Genomic DNA, 16,984 nt, shown 5'->3' on the forward strand with positions numbered 1-16,984 from the left:
CCAAAAACAGAGGAGCTCATTACTAGCAAAAAATTGGGACAATCCAGAAAACTTTTGTTAAAATCTAAATGATCCAGGAAAATGATTAAAAAAAAAAGCATAATCACAGCAATCTTCAAAGAACATAGACAGTCATAGCCTGTAATGGTATCACAAATTCATGAAGACTGGGGGAGGGGGACAGGGATATTTCATATCAAAAGTCAGAGCTCAGACACAGACAGTAAAAAGAGAGAGAGTGGCCAATTGATGTGTTAACGATCAAAAATGATTTCTGAGTGTGTCGATGATGGAAACATCTGCAAATAAGTACAGCTAGGATATTTTAAAACAAAACTGTTGCACTGAATGACATTCAGGGGAAGTCTCATATTGAGACAAAAACTACAAAGGCAACTTGATAATTCTTGTAAATTTGTAGGAAATAGTAGGATGTTTTACTTAGTACTACAATTATTGATAAATATGATTCTTAAACAAAACATACATTGGACTGAAATTATAGATTCACTCTTAGAAAACTGCGGCATACAAAACACTTTACGCTCAAGAGTTGCCATTTTCTGGATGTGGCACATTTGGTGCTGCAAGCGGGAAAACAATGAAGCAGTACTCACACATGCACTTAACTAAAACTGTTTGAGTTACTCTTTAATTGTGATCTTGAACCAACACATTATACACTTACAATTGATACTGTTAAAATTTATGGGACATTCTTTTATGAACACTCTACAGAACGGCAGATGGTGCAAGCAGCCGATGAAGATGGCAAGTCATCTGTTGCACCACCACAACTCATTGCACACAACGGAGTGTTATGTAAGCAAATGAAACTTGGACCCCACATCTTGATACTAGCTACTTTGCAAAACGAATTATTAAAGTAGGCACATGACAATATGTTAGCAAGACATGTAGAGTGTGTAACAACACAAATAACATGTTGTCAAACAATATTTGTGGCACAGAGTAGCATGTAAAGAACTATGTACCATGCACATAACAAACCAAATGAAGTCATCAGCATATTCTATGGCAGAAATCACTAAAAACTGGTAAATTATTTGAGATGATCAGTATGGACACCATGGGGCTATTTGAGCAGAAACCAGAAAGGAATCATTATGTGCTAATGATAACTGACCACTTTTCACAATGCATAGAAACGATAGCTAATCCAAATCAACAAGCCAACACAGAGGCATATGCCATGGTTAATAATTGCTTGTTAAAGTTTGGTACTCCAGAGATTATGGATGAAGGTACTAACTTCATGGACAGCCGGTGTGGCCGAGCGGTTCTAGCCACTTCAGTCTGGAACCGCGTGACTGCTACGGTCGCAGGTTCGAATCTTGCCTCGGGCATGGATGTGTGTGATGTCCTTGGGTTAGTTAGATTTAAGTAGTTCTAAGTTCTGGGGGACAGATGACCTCAGATGTTAAGTCCCACAGTGCTCTGAGCCATTTTGAACTAACTTAATGTCGCAGGTGATTAATCAACTTCGGCATTTGTTACAAATTTATAAATGAAGAATGAGCACGTTGGACCCACAAGCAAATGACAAACAGAAAAGGCTCACAGGGCAACAGGAAAGATGCTAAGGCATTATGTCAACAGTCATCATAATTACTGGGGTATGTTCTTACCTGGTGTTGCAGCTTAGAATTCAAAAATTTATAAGTGTACAATCTGTACCACAGCATGGTGGATTCTTCCTGTCTGTTATGTTCTCGCACTCCCACAAATAAACATTATTATCATTATTATTATTATTTTGCTAATTTTGACTTATTTTCAATATATTTATCTGTCAGCATGGGAACACCTACACGAAAATCTCATGTTCTTATTTAGGTTTAATTTCACTTAAGATAATTAAAGATAACTATAGTATAATCTGTGTAAAATTTTGTGAGATAATTTTCATGATTCCATTTAATCACCCACACCAACAAAAAACTAAGCATTCCAACTTTCATGCAACGGTCTTTAAATTATTAGAAACTAATTAACTGAAGAGATAATTAGCACACAAGTTCATTGGCAGTGATAATTAGCATACAAACTCAGCAACCCCGTTTTTTATCACAGGCTTCATCATAACCACTGTTAAATTTCTAACTTTGTCTATCTACTTTTGATACATTAACTTTCCTGTACTTTCTACTAAATTTCTGATCAGCAACATTTTATCTAAGCAGAAATCACATTAGTTCTTGTAGTTCATCCAAAACATTGAAACCCAGCCTAACCGATTTTCAAAACAAAATGTAATTTACGATATAACAGTTTGTTCCTACACCTGCCTGTAAGTAGTCGGACATCACTGAAAATTGGCAATTCACGGTTCGACAGCCCAGAAGTAAGATCATGTAAGCACTCTTTGTGTTGGTTCATGCTACAGTCATGCACTCTAATGTTTTGACGACTTGAAGTGTGAGTGTGGCTCTGGGTTATACTGATTTATTTCCCCACACCACATTCCACTTCTTTATGAGATGATTTACTTAGGGTTTGAAGCCACTCTTCTTTACTGGATAGCCGGCTGCTGGAAATTCTCTTGACTTCTTCTCTGTCGAATAACACTAGGTTCAGGAACTTTCAAGCTTTTTCCTACTGGTGAAATAAGTAGCCATATAAACTTTATGTTTGGTCAATCAACGATGTATTTGACTTTCAAGCACAATAAAAATTCTCACTTTCAACATAATATGTATCTTCAGCAAGTCTCTCATACAGTTGTATGTTAGAAACAAATTGATTTACAGTCGAAAGAAAGTCTGCTTCAACGCCATGACTTTCAGAAAAGGAGATTGAAAAAAGTCTTGCCTCTAACAAGGCTGAATCAAGAGTCTCTATGAGTACTTTTTCAACCTTTCTTGTTTCACATAACAATAGTCAGTGACACAATAAGCACAAAGCTGCATATGGATTCCATGGTTCTTCCATACACACTCACTAACATGTTTATGGATTGTCCAGCAGGCACTTGTCGGTGCCGTTCAACCACCACACAACTGATTTTAGACCTGCACACACAATTATGTGGATTTTACCACCCCACACTCGTATCTAGAATATCATGTATTTGAGACGGTAGAAGGCTGAGTGGTTCTAGAATTTGCACAGAAATTCTCGAATCACTACAGCACATGCTTTTTGCGAAAATATGTGCCCTGACATAAGTGAAACTGAAGAACTTTAACATTTAATGATTTCCAAATTACTAAAATATTTTAAATTAAGAAACATTTCAACTGAACTGTGTTGTGATTATGTATCGACACTGTGGCATGTTACTGCCACTGAAACTATCGAGTGTTCGGCTTGGTGATGCTCAGTACGGACCGAATTAAATGGATGCCAAAGTATAATGCACATGGGTAAAGTATTATGTTTTCATGTAAATATGAACTGAGGGGTTCTTTTTTCATCACCCTTAACACAACAATTAATTTTGCCCCTTTAATTGTAGGTGCTGATGTTTTTCAGTGGTCTTATAAATTTTCATAGTTGGTAAACTAATTGCCCTTACTAATACTCAAACTGAAGAATAAGTAAGTGTGTGTTGATGTATTCTGAATGGTGGTGCCATGTAAATTTTGAGCATATACCACCCACATTCATTTAGACTTTCAGATTTGCAATGTTCAAGTATGGTGCTACTGAGGAACAAACTACAAGAGATTAGACTAGATTAGAATCAGATCAATGGCACTACAGAGACTATCGCATTCAAAGTAGTGTATGGATGGAAGATAATGAAACCTGGGGTGGGCAAAAATGTTACAGCAGTGCGAAAATTTGCAAAGAAGTTATGGATGGTGTTGCAATAAGTGCAAAAAGTATATACAAAAGCACAAGAAAGGGGCAACAGAGTGCTAAGTTGCCTGCATACCAAGTAGGGCAATAGGTGACGGTTACAAACTGTAGAGAGGAAGAAAAATTATTCTCATTCTCAAGGTCTATACTATTTTGTTGAGATAACCATGGTCATATTTGACACTTTCATGGTGTGTCAGAGGCTGTACCGACACTGCTGGCATCAGTCCCATAAAGGGAGGAGGGGGTAAGTAAGGAAAAGTAGCACAGCAAAGTGTACAACCTGCTCCTACATGGTTCGTGTGTATCTTAGCATACACGTTAAGACCAATAGTTGAGATGACACAGGTAAGCCAGGAGAGTTATTGGACTGGCAAGCACTAACAGCTGATAAGAATGCTATGCAATAGCTCCATATTCAATAAAATGGGGACATCAGGGAAATCTGTGCTTATCTGAACAAAGGAGATTCTGCTAGTTACACAGGATAAGAAGAGACACACACTGATGACAGTTGAAGAGCTGTGTTGGTGGCAGAGGAAGTAAGTTATGGAATGCCCCTCCAGGATGGCCCAAACTGCCACAGAGACATGAAAAATTGATGTCCATGGGGCATCCTTACAACCCATCCATACTTTCAGAAAATAAGGCCTAACTGGCTGTACTCAGTGTAAGATTCAGTCATAGCTATTGCCACCTGCTAAAAGTAAGGATGCTCAAGGGGAACAGAAGGATTGTAACTGAAGAACAATGAGATAATGCTAAATAGCACTCAAAGTAATACTGCAGGACCAACTTTAAGGCTTCCAGTGACAATAACAAGGACTACAGTTCTGAATCTGACTTATCCTTTGCTGTAGCTACCCGACAGTCCTTTTGAAACAGTACCAGTGAAGAACCTACCTGAATAATACCCTCGATTCCACTACAGTTAGTTCCCTCCACAAGCCATTCACAGAACAGAATGGGTGCATTAAGGCAGAAATTTTGTTCCAACATATTCAGCAATATTACAGCAGATACCAGCACCGGGATTCAGTAATGGGACTTTCGTCCTCCGGACTCTCTAAATCTCATTTGTCACTTATGTGGCCTATGTCCATCATCGAAGAGAGCCATCCACCTGCCCAAACTCCCAGTCCATTACATACCAAACCAATGGATCAACAATATGTTTGATAAAAGTGACAGGATACTGTGAGTTTAGCAGTTGCCTTACACCATGTTGTAAGAAAACATACTTCACAGGAACAGCGAAGCTGTTTGGCTGTTAATGTGCTACTGTTATGAACTTCAATGGAAAGCAGTTTACGGATGGTGAAACCACGAGTAAGCAACAAGATGTTGGACATCCACGCTTCATCTCAGAATGAGGAGGCTTGCCAGCTCTGTAAATCTATGTCAACATCTACAAATATACTCTGTAAGCCACCTTCCAGTGCATGGCAGAGCGTGCCTTGTGCCCCTACTAGTCATTCCCTTTCCTGTTCCACTCACAAATGGAGCGAGGGCAAAACGACTGTCGATAAGCATCCACATGAGCCCAGATTTCTCTTACCTTGTCCTCACGTGAGATCTGGGTCGGTGGCAGTAGAATCGTTCTGCAGTCTCTCACAATTCTCAGAGTCCTAAACTTTCTCAAAAGTGTCATAAAAATAAATGCCTTCTACCCTCCAGGGATTTCTACACTCCTGGAAATTGAAATAAGAACACCGTGAATTCATTGTCCCAGGAAGGGGAAACTTTATTGACACATTCCTGGGGTCAGATACATCACATGATCACACTGACAGAACCACAGGCACATAGACACAGGCAACAGAGCATGCACAATGTCAGCACTAGTACAGTGTATATCCACCTTTCGCAGCAATACAGGCTGCTATTCTCCCATGGAGACGATCGTAGAGATGCTGGATGTACTCCTGTGGAACGGCTTGCCATGCCATTTCCACCTGGCGCCTCAGTTGGACCAGCGTTCGTGTTGGATGTGCAGACCGCGTGAGACGACGCTTCATCCAGTCCCAAACATGCTCAATGGGGGACAGATCCGGAGATCTTGCTGGCCAGGGTAGTTGACTTACACCTTCTAGAGCACGTTGGGTGGCACGGGATACACGCGGACGTGCATTGTCCTGTTGGAACAGCAAGTTCCCTTGCCGGTCTAGGAATGGTAGAACGATGGGTTCGATGACGGTTTGGATGTACCGTGCACTATTCAGTGTCCCCTCGACGATCACCAGTGGTGTACGGCCAGTGTAGGAGATCGCTCCCCACACCATGATGCCGGGTGTTGGCCCTGTGTGCCTCGGTCGTATGCAGTCCTGATTGTGGCGCTCACCTGCACGGCGCCAAACACGCATACGACCATCATTGGCACCAAGGCAGAAGCGACTCTCATCGCTGAAGACGACACGTCTCCATTCGTCCCTCCATTCACGCCTGTCGCGACACCACTGGAGGCGGGCTGCACGATGTTGGGGCGTGAGCGGAAGACGGCCCAACGGTGTGCGGGACCGTAGCCCAGCTTCATGGAGACGATTGCGAATGGTCCTCGCCGATACCCCAGGAGCAACAGTGTCCCTAATTTGCTGGGAAGTGGCGGTGCGGTCCCTTACGGCACTGCGTAGGATCCTACGGTCTTGGCGTGCATCCGTGCATTGCTGCGGTCCGGTCCCAGGTCGACGGGCACGTGCACCTTCCGCCGACCGCTGGCGACAACATCGATGTACTGTGGAGACCTCACGCCCCACGTGTTGAGCAATTCGGCAGTACGTCCACCCGGCCTCCCGCATGCCCACTATACGCCCTCGCTCAAAGTCCGTCAACTGCACATACGGTTCACGTCCACGCTGTCGCGGCATGCTACCAGTGTTAAAGACTGCGATGGAGCTCCGTATGCCACGGCAAACTGGCTGACACTGACGGCGGCGGTGCACAAATGCTGCGCAGCTAGCGCCATTCGACGGCCAACACCGTGGTTCCTGGTGTGTCCGCTGTGCCGTGCGTGTGATCATTGCTTGTACAGCCCTCTCGCAGTGTCCGGAGCAAGTATGGTGGGTCTGACACACCGGTGTCAATGTGTTCTTTTTTCCATTTCCAGGAGTGTATTTTACTTTATGGAGTATTTCTGTAATACTTGTATGTTTAGCAAACCTGCCAGTTACAAACCATGCAGCAAGCCTCTGAAATGCTTCGATGTCCTTCTTTAATTCAACCTAACGGGAATCTCAGATGTCTATATTTACACCTACAACTATACTCTGAAAACCACTGTGAAGTACATGGCAGAGGGTACATCCCGTTGCACCAGTTATTAGTGCTTATTCCTGTGCCATCCACGTATGGAGTGCAGGAAGAATGATTGTTTGAATGCCTCTGTGTCTGATGTAATTATTCTATCTTGTCCTCAAGATTCCTCTTTTGAGCGATATGTAGTGAGTTGTTGTACATTCCTAGAGTCATCATTTAAAGCTGGTTCTTGAAACTTTGTTAGTAGACTTCTTCAGGATAATTTACATCTATCTTCAAGAATCTATCAGTTCAGTTTCTTCAGTATCTCTGTAACACTCTCCTATGATCAAACAAACCTGTGACCATTTGTGCTTCCCTTCTCTGTATACGTTCAATCGCCTAGTAGTACTATTTGGTAAGGATCCCATGGAGTTGAGCAATATTCTAGAACTGGTCACACAAGCGATTTGTAAGCAATCTCCTTTGTAGACTGATTGCACTTTCCCAGTATTGTATCAATAAACCAAAGTTTACCACCTGCTTTACCCACAACTGATCCTGTGTGATCATTCCATCTCATGTCCCAACAAAGTGTTACACCCAGATATTTGCACGAGTTGGTTGATCCAAACAGTGATTCACTGATATTATAGTCACAGGGTAGTACATTTTTTTGTTTCATGAAGTGCACAATTTTACATTTTTGAACTTTTAAAGTTGTTAATCTCTGCACCACTTTCAAATCTTACCAAGATCAGACTGCATATTTATGCAGATTTTTAAGACAGTATTTCATTATGGATAACTGCATCATCTGCAAAAAGCCTGAGGTTACCATTAATACTGTCTGCAAGGTCATTACTACATGACATACACAGTAAGGCTCCCAACACACTTCTCTGGGACAGACATGAAATTATTTCTACAGCTAATGATTGACTCTCCATCCTAGATAACATGCTGCATTCTCCCTAACAAAAAGTCCTCAATCCAGTCACAAATTTCACTTGAGTGATACTAAAGAATGGGTTCCACAAGTGTTCTTTGCACACTATCCTTTATAAATGAACTACATTTTCCTCGAACTGTCACAATAAAATGAAGTTGACCCTTCACCTTTCCTATGACGAATTTTGTATGTTTCTTCCATTTCTTGTCACTTTAAAGAGTTAAGTGTAGATATTTAATTGACATGATTGTGTAAAGGATCGCACCAGTAACAATGTATTTGAAATTTACAGGATTGTTTTCCTTACTCATATACATTAACTTACATTTTTCTGCATTCAAAGTGAATGGCTCTGAGCACTATGGGACTTAACTTTTGAGGTCATCAATCCCCTAGAACTTAGAACTACTTAAACCTAACTAACCTAAGGACATCACACACATCCATGCCTGAGGCAGGATTCGAACCTGCGACCGTGGCGGTCACGCGTTTCCAGACTGTAGCGCCTAGAAATGCTCGGCCACTCCGGCGCATTCAAAGTGAGCTGCCATCTGTCACACCAAACAGAAATTCTATCCAAGTCATCCTGTGTCCTACTACAGTCAGTCAACAGTGATACTTTTCCATGCACCATAGTATATATCACTTACATGGTTTATGTATACAGAGAACAAGAGCTGTCAGTATCACACTTCTCTGGAACATTCCTGACTACACCACTGTCTCTGACAAATACTTGCCATCTACAACTGCATACTACGTGCTGTTACCTAAAAAGTGTCCAAGCTACTTACACTTCTTAAAACCTGTTCTGTATGCTTGTACCTTTGGTAACAGCTGGCAATGTGGCATTGTGTCAAACGCATTCCATAAATCTGGAATCTGCCTGTTGCCCTTCATCCATATTTCAAAGATACGTGGGAACTCATAATATGCTCAAGAACTCTGCAGCAACCATTGTTAAAGATATTGGCCTGTAATTTTCTGTGCCCATTCTTTTACTCGTCTCATAAATGGTAGTCACCTGCATTTTTGTCCAGCCACTTGGGACTTTGCACTGGGCAAGAGGTATACAATAAATGCAAAGAGGCCGAAGCTGAAGAGTATTTTCTGCCATACTGAACTGGAATTCCATGCGGAGTTGGTGATTCTTTCAGTTGCTTTTGAACAGTAGGGATGCTTATTTCTATGCCGTGCGTACGGGAGTTTGTATGGTAGTTGAATGATGGTACGACAGTGTGACCCTCCTCTGTGAGTTATTCATAAACACGAAATTTTAAAACTTCAACTTTCCTTTTGCTGTCTTCTACTGCCACACCACACTGGTCAATGAGGGACTGAACAGAAGCCTTCAACCTACTTGATTATACACAGAAAGAGTATTTTCACATTTTCTCGGCAACATCTTCCACTAACACACAACAGTGAAAGTTGTTGTGTGTTTGATACACCAATCTTTCTGTAGATGCACAAATTTTCATTAAATTTTCCCTGTCAACATTTCTGCATTCTTTTTCTGAACTGAGCGTGCAACAATCTGTGTATTCTCAGCATTTTCCAAATTTTGTTAATAAATCACAGTGGGTCTTTTTAGTGTTTGGCACATGCAGGGAAAGGCAATTGAATCTCAATGTAGACAACTGTAATGTGCTGTGAACACATAGAAAGAAAGATCCTTTATCATTTAGCTACAATATAGCAGGTCAGCAACTGGAAGCAATTAATTCCATAAATTATCTGGGAGTACGCATTAGGAGTGGTTTAAAATGGAAACCATATAAAATTAATCACCTGTAAAGCAGATGGCAGACTGAGATTCATTGGAAGAATCCTAAGGAAATGCAGTCCAAAAACAAAGTAAGTAGGTTACAGTACACTTGTTCGCCCACTGCTTGAATACTGCTCACCAGTGTGGGATCCGTACCAGATAGGGTCAATAGAAGAGAGAGAGAAGATCCAACGGAGAGCAGCGCGCTTTGTTACAGGATTATTTAGTAATCGCGAAAGACTTACGGAGATGATAGATAAACTCCAGTGGAAGACTCTGCAGGAGAGACGCTCAGTAGCTCGGTACGGGCTTTTGTTAAAGTTTCGAGAACATACCTTCACCGAAGAGTTAAGCAGTATATTGCTCCCTCCTACGTATATCTCGCGAAGAGACCATGAGGATAAAATCAGAGAGATTAGACCCCACACAGAGGCATACCGACAATCTTTCTTTCCACGAACAATACGAGACTGGAATAGAAGGAAGAACTGATAGAGATACACAAGGTACCCTCCGCCACACACCGTCAGGTGGCTTGTGGAGTATGGATGTAGATGTACATGTTTCTCTAGAGTGTGATTTACAGACAGTTTCAACATTACCCAGAATGCCTCTACATGAATTCCTCTACATCCATCATATTGTAACACCCATTCCCTGCTCTGCAAAGCAGGATAGGTAGTGATCTGAAGTATATTGTTAAATTGAGGCCCCACAGCAAACAAAGCTTATGTGTTCCTACAGTGACACAATGACACTGTCAGTTATGATTACAGTGGGCAAGGGATAATGGATACTGGACTGTGGATCAATGGAAATGTGTCGTCTAGTCAGATTAGTCATGTTTCTTGTTACATCAGGTTGATGGTCGTGTCCTGTTATGACATCACCCAAGCAAATGGCTACTCAAAACATGCACTGTCCAATGATGTAGATCAGTATGGGCAATGTTATGCTATGTGGGACATTCACCTGGGCTCCCATGGAACCTACGATAGTACTTGAAGGCATCATGACAACTGTGGTCCATATTAACATCACTGCAGATGTACCGTGAATGGAATGATAGTGTAGGTTGGCACTAGCTGACATACGTTTGTGGTACTTCCCCATTCATGGTATGTGAAACTCCTGTGAGGAGAAAGTGATTTCACTTGTTGTAGGGCATGCTTTGGAGAAAGGAAGGAAGTCGACAGGAGCGTATGACACAGAGCGCCAACGGACACCATTAGACTACTTCCTTTGGGAACAAGATCACTTTTACTGAACCAATGTCACAGACTTACTGACTGCATTCACAACGCATTTGAAGAGGTCACTGTGGAGTTCCTGGAATGTATATAGAGAGAAATTAAATAGTTGCTGGACATTGCTTATGCCACTAGGAAGCAAATATCGATGTATATGAATAAGGAAACAAAAGTTTTGAGGTATCTTGTCACACGTTGAAAATCAGTTGTTATTATCTAGTCTAGTTTCAAAGTTATTAAAGTCTAAAGGTGTAAGAATAATTTGTGAGTACCCTGTGGTGCATGACTGCTTTGGACATCATCACCCAATTTAGCTCATATTAGGCAGATCACTTGCATGCAATCTAAAATGAAAAACTAAGATATTATTGTCAATTTATCCCTCTCCCTCGCTCCACCACCCTTTTTTGATAAAACCACCCTTAAAGTAGTTCATGGCACACAACTGACTCAAAACTGATGGTATATATTTATTTCTCAAGTAGATTTTCCATTAAAAATATATTTCTTCTTGAAACCAACAGCTTAGTTCGTGAAATCAATAATAGAAATAAGGAAAATTTCACAGAGATTTACAGTCACTTTACTGTGGTCCATAAGGGTGTCCATTATTCAAGATCACACATTTCCAGTAACTTGTCACCAACCATAACATGATGTTTAACTACTAATAAAACTCAGTTTAACTTGAGCCTAAGGGTTTTCTTGGTGGCCAACTCCTACTCCACTGATGAATTTCTTAGTAGAACCAACTGATGTGTATATGTCACTAACAATATCCAAAAATGTGTGTCTTAGCACAACTGACTTCTGTACAAATTCTGTGCAGTAATGCGATCATTGTAAATAAGTGTTGTAAAATGATTTTTCTATTTGATGATGTGTGGCTACAGTAGCCTAAGAATTATCATATGCACCTTGAGTGTATTGAACATTTACACATATTGTGGCACAATATTTATTACCTTTTAAATGAAAACATGTTTAAGATTTTCTTTTTTTACTTATCCCATACCCACAACAGCCATTTCATTTGGTATCTGTAGAACATACATCAGCATATTTGTTTTTCTTGGTAAAAATGTATTGTGTATTCTTTTTTTTGTGTATTCTTCTCTTTGGTATGTTCCACATCCCGGAGGATGTCCTCATTGTGTATCTGTTGAAACAAAAAGTACATCCAATCTAACAAATTTAAAACTGAACATTTTTCAACATCATACATGGGATACGCAAATGTATATTTTTCTAGGAACTGAGGAAAGAAATGATTTCTACTTATGTGCCCACAAGGTAAATGTTGTTCGATGAAATTGCAACTTATATAATGATCATGGCATCTGGATGCCAAACAGAGAACCTGTGTTCAATTTACAAATGCAGTCTGCAGTTGTTGGTTTTTTTTCTCATTCACCCTCCTGCCACTGAAACTGGAAGTAATATGAGGGTTAATAAGTTAAGTAAATCAATGGAGAATAGTAACAAGGTAGGCAAATACATGCCTCAAGTAACTGGGATTATTAAAGAATTAAATTTTCAATCCTGGCCATTTTACAATGGTCCTCTTACGTGACAAAACTTGTAAAGAAACATGAGAGTATATATTTTTATAAGTTCTAATAGCCGGCATTACTCAACCACACAGAAGTGTCATTGGCCAGGAAGCTATCTCGTCGCTCTTGACAGAGACTGCAAGAAACTCAGCAGAAAATGGTCAGAACAGTGCACACTGAATTGCCTTCATTATTTCCATACTGTTACACAAGAGACACTAGGTACGATGCAACGACGACTGTTGAGATTTTGACTAAGCAGTAAAGAACCTGTAACAAATACATTAAGCAAATGACTGACGACCACAGATGACTCAGGAAGAGCAGAGTCAATTCAGTCATTAGTCATTACGAATGATGTCATAGAGCAGAGCCTTTCCTCGACAACATAAATACTCCACAGAGGCATACCACTAACTTTTGGCATTTGATCAGTAGACAGTGGCATTCATGTCATTTGCACTTGATTCTCTGCTTATAGTATGATAACATCTTGTGTGTAAGACTACTCTAGTGTGGTCTTGCACTTGCTGCACTACAACGCAATTAGTGATCTAATGCCACGGTGGATGTGTCTAGCATCCAGTACCAATAGCAGCACAGCAGCCAGCACTGATGGATCAACTGAGGATCTACAACCCATCTCTGGCCCATGATGGTAACTGCCCTAAAGTCCAGCATTACACAGGTCAGGAGGCCAATCATACCAGTGAGCCAGCTTCAGCAATCTACACAACTACTCGGCATCTGATATTGCAGCCAACCCGAGGGGACAACATGGGCAGTGATTTGGGACAGATCGAGACCATCCCAAAATGGTATGAGAATTACAAGTGCAACCGTCATGATCACCATCATCTCCAAAAGCAGAGCTACTAATGGGCTGTACCTGCTTCACCAGCAGGTAACAAAACTGCCACATCAGGGAGTCATCAACTTCCACTCCAAGCTGATGCAGAGCCCTCAGCAGTCATGAGTCTGCTATTAGATTCAGTGGATTCTTCTCCAGATTACAAAGCCAACAGCTGGTATCTAAGAAGCAGCAATGACTTGCAGTAATAAATGACATAATTTTGAATATTGTTTTATTGTGCCTAATGATGCTACACAGATCCTTGGTCTGCATCCTGACAAATTAGAAGGGGTTTATAACCCAGCAGAAGGCAGCCTCTGCAAATTGGTGTGCAGTAGTGCTATAGCATAGCACCAGTAAGAATCAGATGCCCTTCAACGATCTGGCACACCAAAATCAGCAACAGTCACAGAAGACCAGTCAAAGCAAGGATTTTGTTATTTGTTCTCAAAAGAAAAACTGTATTTTTTGCTATGTCCAGGTTAGGTTTTAGGTTTCAAAGACTTCACCTCGTAGTCTGAGAGAACCGGCAGATTTAGCACAGTTTATGGGTAACAGCCAGCAAGAGTATCTTATTCTGACACTTTACTACATCTGTAATTTAATGAATTATAGTGTACCATGTGATAGATTTGCACCAGCAACATAAACTATTAGTAGAAAATACATTCACACAGCATACAATTGTTCGGACTGCAATTGCTTAATGATCAGGCATAGAAATTAAATGAAATCATTTTAATTTTGCAATTGTGGTTATTCAAATATTGTCCAAGACAACATTAGTTTGACTGGTGCGACAGAGGGAAAGGTAAATTGCACAAATATGGCAGAAATACAGGCAGCTAGTACTAATAAGGTGATAGAAGCTCTTATGGAGCAAGTTCTTAAATTGTTTGAGGATAATGAACAGCAGAAAACACTTAACAAACAGCTAACATGACAAGTACAATCTTTCACAGAACAATAGCTCTATCGAGTTTAAGAAAGACAAACAGGAGTGAGTGCTCCTTCATCATTTGTTGAACCTTCAGCTACAGATCTAATTACTACCTTGTCCAGAGAAACAACAGGGGATATTACTATGTTTGTGGGCAATGTATTAGCCACGGCCACATTAAGCAGCAGGTCCAATGAAATATGGTTGCAGGTGACCAAATTAAGTATCATGGGCAAGAAAACAAAACAGTACATGATTTTTCAGGGAGAAAGTCAACAGTTTAACACAGAAGGCGAATGAAACAGTGGAATCATTTTCTGCCAGAATATGCCAAATTAACATACTGACTTATGAGCTGACACACAAACCAGATGCGGACAGAGTATTGCTTAAAGAAATGGAAAATAAAGACCAATGGACATATTTCTCAGAGGAATCCATCCAGGTCTTTTATGATGGGTGTGACTGGAATATCCTGAGTATTTAGACACAGAACTGTCACAGAACTTCCCATTGCTAAGCATTTGCAAGAAGGGGACAGTGCAACTAGGGCATGCACTGGATGGAAAATATTCAGATTTGGTAAAGAATTTTACCATTGTGGTCAGCAGAGACATGTAAAGGCACAATGTCACCAACCACAATGTTATAAGTGCCAACAGAATGGGCATTAGGCTTGGGATTGTGAATCTAGAAAACAGGACAAGTACACTGCAAAAAAGAAACAGTTTAACACCAATGGGAATGTTCCTTCTGCCAGGAAGCATTCCTAATAAATGACAGTGTTGTAAAAATATACGCAGAGACAGGTTGTTGCTTGGTAGCTTGGATAAATAAGAAGTAGTATACGTTTTTAGGTAGATACTGAGGTGCACATATTGGTTGTGAGTCTGGACCTCATGGACAAGAGGAGACTGAAAACAAAGAGATACAGATTGCACACAATTGGAGATAACGCATTAGGTTCAATGGAAAAAACACAGATCCAGTGTAGAATGGGAATACACGGTTTCAGGAGAAAATGGAAATGTTGCCAACTGTGGAGAAGGAATTTTCTGCACAACTCAGATTAGACTTCTCAGTTAGCATCATGCTAAAATCAATCTTTGGCAACAAACAGTTGAGCTCAACTGGAATTCATTTCCTGTGGGTGTAACAGTTGCAAATGTTTCTGTGTCACAAGGTACACCCATTGCAAAGATCGTACCATCTAAACTGTGTACAATTACATTAAAAGTTGTTTTATATGACAGAGTACCAGCAGGTACAGGAAAGCTAATTTGGATCACTATAGACATCAATGTTCCACAACAAGCTTTATGTTTTAAGGAACCTCTGTCAAGTAATTACATGTAGGGTGAATAGTTTGGTACAAAGAAGTATAGCACACATTAGGGGAAAAAAAGACCAGGTTATGGCACCGGTAACCCTGAATAGTTTTAGATTTAACTAAGTAATCTTCCAATGGAATAGGCAGTAGCTAAACTACAGGTATTCAATGAAGAAGATATCGATGGGTCAGGGATAGAGTACAATATCAAGAATATTGTCAGCATGTCTGCATTACACAAGGTTAGTTCCTTGAAGAACAGTGATCTATCAGCCACAGAGTCACTGTTAGTTCAGTAAAGAGATTTATTTAATTGAGAAGGTCCTTTATCAGCCACACCCATAACACAGATTTGTATTGCAACATGTAGTACCACAACAGTGCACCCTAAGCAGTGTAAGTTACCAGAACATCTGCAGCTATTAATAGAAAAGTTCATAGATCAACAGATTAAAGAATGAATTAGAGAGCACAGTGATAGTAGTTGTTCAGCAAGTATAGTAATTGTGTCAAAAAAATTTCCTGATGAACAAGAAAATATACATTCTGTTGTGATAATAGATTTTTAAACTGACGTACACCCAGTTATCCAGTTCCAAATACAACAAACTCTGGACAATCTGGGACAGTGTGAATTCTTTTCTGTAATAGATGTCAGGCGTGGATATCACCAAATTGAAGTTATGCCCAGAAGACAGGCCAAAAACAGCTTTTACAACATCATCAAGTCACTACCAGCATCACTGGAAAAAAAAAAACACCTGCAACAATTCAGCACTTGTTAGACGGAGTCTATTGAGATTTAAAACCAAAAGAACATTTTGATTTTATATATATGCACTGAACTGCCGATTGAAAATTTGTATTGAGGCCGGGAATCAAAACCGGATCTCCTGTCTACTAAGCAGGTGCATTAGCCAATAAGCAACTTTGGCACAGTGGTTCATACAACAGCATGGATTACTCTGGCACACATCCCTCCTTGATCCAAATTCTCACTGCTGCCCCAATCTACTTTAAATTCTCCCTCACACACCAACAGAATTGCCGAAGCTCTCCAAATAGCACTTCAGCATCAAACTTAAATGGGGGATCCAGCCTGACACCCAGGTGTAGGAACTTATAAAAATAAAATAGTAAAATGACACAATTTCAGATACTTTACTGGTCTCACACAGATATGATTTTATGTAAACAGACTGAAGCAGCGAGTGAAAACTTGTACCGAGGCCATGAATCGAATCCACGTGTGGAAGGGAATTTAAAGTAGACTGGGGCAGTG

The 16,984-nt window shown here is 40.5% G+C and overlaps 1 protein-coding gene across 1 annotated transcript in view; it reads right to left on the bottom strand.

Annotated features, from left to right (window-relative positions):
- The window catches only part of LOC124601144 (U3 small nucleolar RNA-associated protein 25 homolog), an 81,361-nt gene that overhangs the window by 47,465 nt on the left and 16,912 nt on the right, over positions 1 to 16,984 (bottom strand). The gene's annotated exons all lie outside the window — the stretch shown is intronic.

This window comes from Schistocerca americana, chromosome 1 (genome assembly GCF_021461395.2).
Source record: "Schistocerca americana isolate TAMUIC-IGC-003095 chromosome 1, iqSchAmer2.1, whole genome shotgun sequence".
Lineage (NCBI taxonomy): Eukaryota > Metazoa > Arthropoda > Insecta > Orthoptera > Acrididae > Schistocerca > Schistocerca americana.